Here is a 6,000-nt window from a genome sequence, read left to right as displayed (position 1 = left end):
AAGTAAGGGGATAATAATGACTGTGCACCAGACTAAATCTGATTGGATGTTTCTAATCAATGCCAATCAGCCAATACAATACAGATGTTATCGCTTGTGCTTAATTAATTGCAGCATGTTAGAAAAGCGTTGTCTAACACATCACGACAGAGCCTTGTTTCTGTCTTCCTGATGGAGGTGAATCCAATATTCTCCTTCATTTAGCTTTACTTTAAAAATAGCAGCTGAAAAGGTGCTGATGAGAGTGTTGAGGGTATTGTTTTGGACTAAAGGATGAACTGAAAAATGCTGAAGTGCTCCAAAAAGCTAATGGGAAAAGCAGAGTGTTGTGATAATGTGGTGCAGGGTGTATTGCAAGCCGGTAATTCATCACTGTTGCAAAATAATTGTCAGTGTTGTGTGTCCGCATCATAAACAGCTGGTCTGTATGACTGTCTGTTCATAGCAGCTGTTTCAGTTTAGCGTCGTCAGAAAATGACTTTATCGCTTCGAATTCTTGTTGTCTGCAGGTGTGCGCCCAGCTGGATTTGCACTTTCATTTTTCACTTAATTTTCTCAGTCGGGCCGTCTTGCGCTGCAGTTTACAGATGATCGCAGCACTTCAGAGACCTACTTTGTTGTGTCTTTATTAAGTGCAGAAAAATCGTCTCATGGCTGCCCAGTTAGCACAGACCCTGAGATACAGACTCAGACTGCAGGAAGGGGTTTCCCAAAACAAAACACAATCCCTCCTCATTATATCCTCATTAATGCAGGGTTACAGTCGAGTTACTTTTATCAGCTGGTAGTGGCAGACTCCATAGACACAAGTCTGGAGAAACTTCAATCACTCCTAGCCTGCTTTCAATAAGGCCGTGTATTACGTAGGGAGGGATCTGCTCCTCTGTCCAGACATCATTCTGTGATTTGGCCTCTTTGGAAATGTCCAAGGGCAAACCAGATATTTATGATTAAATCAAGACTCTTTCGAGTCCAGCAGATGCATGATTGCCATCCAAGAATAAACAGTTTTGGAAGCAGTTAAGCAACTGAGCTGTTGTAACATCATAATCTTACGGAGGGAGGCTTGGTTTTTAGGCGTTGCTATGGGAAACCTGGACAATAATATAACATTAAAAGATGAACGTGTGTGAGTGTGATTGAGTGAGACAGTGGAAAGTATTAAGTATGTAAAGAATCAGGCAGGGCCTGACGGTCATTGTCTTTTAATGATCAAAAAATGTGTGTGATAAAGAGAGTGAGACACAGACACACACACACACACACACACACACACACACACACACACACACACACACACACACACACACACACACACAGGTATGTGTACTTTTGTAAAAGTAGCATATACAGGTAAGCCCGAAGGTAGAAGAACTCCACAAATACTTGTGCTCATGCACCTGCAATGTGCTCCACTTTTAAAAGAGCACCTTCTCACCTCACACACAGAATCCCAGGCTCTGACCCCCAGCTCACACCTAATGTCTTTGACATTAACACCTAATAACTGTTTTCATTCACAAACTACCATTAGGAGCAGCGGTGAAGGAGAGCGTGTTTGTTGAAGAAGGTACGTGTGGACGGTTTAACAAGGAAGTGTTTCAATGTGAAGCTAAGACTGTTAAGTCTGTAAGATCTAAGAAACAAGACCGAAGCCACCGGAGATCAATAAAGTCTAATATTTTTTTATTATACATTTGTCTTGTGTCTTATATTGTGTTGAACGGGGCTGGATGGAGAAACAAACTAACTTCTGATTGGTCGGACCAAGTCACAAAAGCCATTAATAACTGGGCTGGTTCACTCAAATATATTATTTATTATTGCAGGGCTCAGGCCTTGAAAACGTTTACCAGCAAACAAAGATATAACAAAGAGTCCGTATAAAAACCTGTTGCCAGCCTATTCTGTATCATCAGTGACTGTGACGGTATCCAGTTCGACGGTCTGGTGATTGATATGCCAGCGTGCCTATGGTCATGCTCTCAGTCTGGTGTGTCAGCTTTATGACCATTTTGATTACTGGGAAGAGTTTACTGAAGGTCAGAGGTCAGAGGGAGGCTGACAGCGGTGCTACAAATAATTCTGTAGCCCCTGGCAAGCTGTGACACCCAGCCCCCACCCAGATGAAATGAATGTTTCCCAAAATGTAAATACGTCCCGAAATGTTAAACTATTCTTTTAGAGGCTCAGATCCAAGAAACTAAGTGAGACTTGATTACATATAACAATACATTTGAGCTGCCTCTATGCACATTATTTCATCTGGTGGGGGGCTTGCTGTCAGAGCCTGCCGGGGGCCGCAGAATTCTTTGTAGCACCTCTGTCAACCCTAACTCTGACCTTTTGACCTCTGACCTTCAGTAAACTCTCCCCAGCAATCAATATTGTCATAAATCCGACACACCAGACATCAATCACCAGATGGCCAAACTAGATATCGTAATTGTAACATTGTGAGTCAAGTCTTATTGAAAAGGAAAATGTGACAGAGAACACATTTTATTTCAAGCAACAACCTGAAGTGAGTAATTGTTCAACTTTGGAGGGTTGCGTGCATTACATGTGACATTTACCAACAGTAGCCGACCAGAACAATAACAGTCTAAAAACATATCTTTTATTTTAATGCTGGAGGTCAAAAGCTTGAATCAACAGACTTCCCAAACAATTTAAATGTTGCATCCCTGATGAAGACTGACTTCTTGTGCTGTGACAGGTGTGCTCAAGGCCCAGGTGGTACTTGTTTAAACAACTGGAACCGCACTAGAGATGACATCATGACACTAGACACGCCATCGCTGGCAGCTTTGACAGGCAGCCAAGTTGCAGGTGGGTGGGGGCACTGGGTCAGGTGATCAAACATGCCCAGTATTGTGGAAAATATGACGATATTTGATCTGCGTCATGTTTTCCCAACGCAAAGTTATAAAGTTCCTGCTCCTAAACGTTTTCTGTAAGATCTGTCACCGGGAGCTCCTGTAGAAGTCCAGCATGTTAAGTGGAGCGGAGAAATTAAATTCCACTGGCGTGCAAAGACATGATTCCTTCTTTTCCCCTCACTCTCTGTCCCAATTACCCTTCACACTCAGGAGTTGATGGACTGTGGCGGCATGGAAGATGAGACACTATTTATTAGCCAAATAAATCTGTTCTCTGTGTTTGGACTGCTGCTGCTATAGGTGTCCAGATATTCCCACATGCCCAACTACATCCACTTTTGTAAAGAATTTGAGACTGACAAGCTAATGACGTGAGTGGAGAAAGTTAAGGAGTAACACTTTCCTCTCCCTTAACTATCAAAACACCCGAGAGGGAGACATTTACCAGCAGAGCTGCTCAGTGGCCTGCAGCAATGAAGTGTGTTGGTTGTGAGTCGCTCCCAGTTGTGAATGTCTATCGGTGAACGATTGAGAAGAGAAGCAGGGTGTTGCAAAAAAAGTGAATGACCACTCTAAAAATGACTTCCTAAAAGATGGAAGGGAAAACGACACATAGGAAAAGATCACAAAAGTCAGCTGCCTTATCCAGAGAAAGCAATGGCCTCATGCAATAAGTGCTTACAGTTGAGAAAGAGGCATATACAAACTTATAATCAACTGAAAAAATAAGAACTGAGTATGTTGAGGAAAAATGGAGAGAAAAAATGTAAAGCTGCTGAAACGTGGCCTTTAAACTCACTCAAAGCAGTTGGCTTCCAAAAGGTTTTATGGCACTTTTGATATTTTGACTGTCTGGATGATGTGGGCGTCTTCTCCTGAAATTGTGTTTTTCAAATAGTGCTTAAGAAACTTTCAAACATGTGTGCTGCGGTCTCTGTGGCTGTCAAAAATAGTACATTCATTTGATACATCACCAGGCTGACATGGATCAAAAAATGTAATACACAAATTAAAAAAATACATTTTCTTGTGCATAAAAACACATTTGGAATCACTTATAATTATTTTGCTGTCAGAAAAGAATCACCCACTCCTCTCTAATAGCTGCTGATTGATATGCAACTCTGTCCAGAGGACTTGTGAGAGAAAGAAAACTTGAGCGTCCAACCACTCTCCCACGAAAATTAATTTTACAGGCACGTCATTTATCAGCCACAAATCTGGCATGATACTCCTCAGCAGAAAGCACAATGATGCAGTCTGATATTTATCATCATCCTCTAATTGTCTCAGCTCTTCAGCATGTGCCTATGATGAGGTAAGCACTTGTTCCATGACTGCTGCGAAGAGGACAGCTTCCCAAATCACATTTTCCCCCCATAAAGTAACAACAGTGCAAATACTGTCAAAGTCCTCATTTGCTGTTGTTAAACACTCACACTAACTATTTCACAACTGCCAAAGATGAATCAACAACTCTAATTGCATTCTAAATAGAAAATTAAACTTTTTTTTTTAAGTGGAAAAATGACATTTGGAGCATCTGGGGAAATGTTTATTCCTCACGCGCACAGAAATGGATATGCACGTGCAGCTATACTTCCTACAGTAGTGTGTCTTTCCTTTTAAAACAACAGCATCAACATTCTGACTAAAAAACAACATTTTATTGCCCTAAAACTCGCAGATTGCAGCAGAAAACAATAGCAAATAGCAATAGCAAACATCAGCTGTTTAATCAATCAAATGTGATCATTTGACCACACGAGGAGAAAAGCATGCAGCACTGCCTCTGCAGTGATCTAACCGAATAACATTTGAGTGCAAAACTTTTTGCACTTGCGTTTCTTGACAAAAGTATGCAAATTGTTTACCTGCCCAGCTGCATCCTGGTGCGCAAAACGTAACGAATAGCGCCAACAGCGTCCTGCTTGCGGCTAAAGCCATATTGAGAGTGGCGCGCTGCTGCTGCGGAGCGACGCACCAGCTGGATGCAGAGGGCTGGGACACTGCGGCCCTCCCCTCCTCTCCTGCTGCATGCAGCTTCTCCCCGTGAACTCTCTGCTGCTTTATTTCAGCAAGAACAACAACAAAAAAGCGTTTAAAAACAAATAATGAACTCCAACTCCACACACCTCTGCAGTCGATTATTGATTCAACTCTGTGGGAGAACAACATGAATAGAGAAGCATGCTCTCGTGATTTGATTTTATGCAAATACAATGTTTTATTCCGTAACAGTATGTATTCTTCTCCTGAGATCTTCGAAGACACTTTTTAATCGAATTGACCAAATGTCTCCCTCTTCAGGGAGCGCCGCTGATTTGATTCAAAAACATAAGCTCAGTACAGCAGGTGGAGGGAGAAATCAAATCAAACCATTCGCGCCAGAATAATTCAGATGAGTTTTGAACATTATATATCCACAATAGTGCATACTTTTTCTGATAATGTTTAGGTTTTGCTTTTTGTCAGGATATTTCTTCAGGGTGGAGCTGTTTATCTACAAACCTGTATGCAAGCAGCTGCACCTGTTCTTTCTCATTCTTGCAGACCTGAACCACTTCAGGATCAAACATTTCCATGACACCATCGCTTAGACTGTGGGCCAAGACTTCGTCAACATCTGTCGGTGCACAATTAAATTCAAAAAGGAGTCCCTCGACCACGAGATGGCGCCACAAGACACGCTTTTAAATGCCGGCGACACTACAGCCTGTGTGCAATAAACGCAAGATTGTGACTAGAACTCGATATTCAGTAGCAGCATTAGAGTTGAATCTCAAATGTCCTCCCTGGTATTCATGGGATTAAACTGTCTCATAACTAAACAGCATTTGCAGTGAGGATAGTCAATTCGTTGATGACTTGTTAACTTTGTTTATGCTCCAATAAGACGAAGAACAATGGATACATAGCATAATGCACACAATGCTTTGTTTCTGTTAAAGATAAACATGTGTGATTCTGCCAGATGTATAGCTATTATGATTCTGTAAGGTATGGTAATTATATGTTTTAAATCTCTTTGTCCTTTACTTTGCCCATGGTTACTGTCACACTAATGTTGCAGAGGTTTTCCGCCTCACCGGACTTCATTGAGCCCGTTCTGCATGTC

This window comes from Clinocottus analis, unplaced genomic scaffold (genome assembly GCF_023055335.1).
Source record: "Clinocottus analis isolate CAN_PGR_092001 unplaced genomic scaffold, fCliAna1.0.p SCAF_15, whole genome shotgun sequence".
NCBI classification, from domain to species: domain Eukaryota; kingdom Metazoa; phylum Chordata; class Actinopteri; order Perciformes; family Cottidae; genus Clinocottus; species Clinocottus analis.
The sequence above is the reverse complement of the archived record's forward strand: the minus strand, read 5'-3'. Positions refer to the sequence as shown.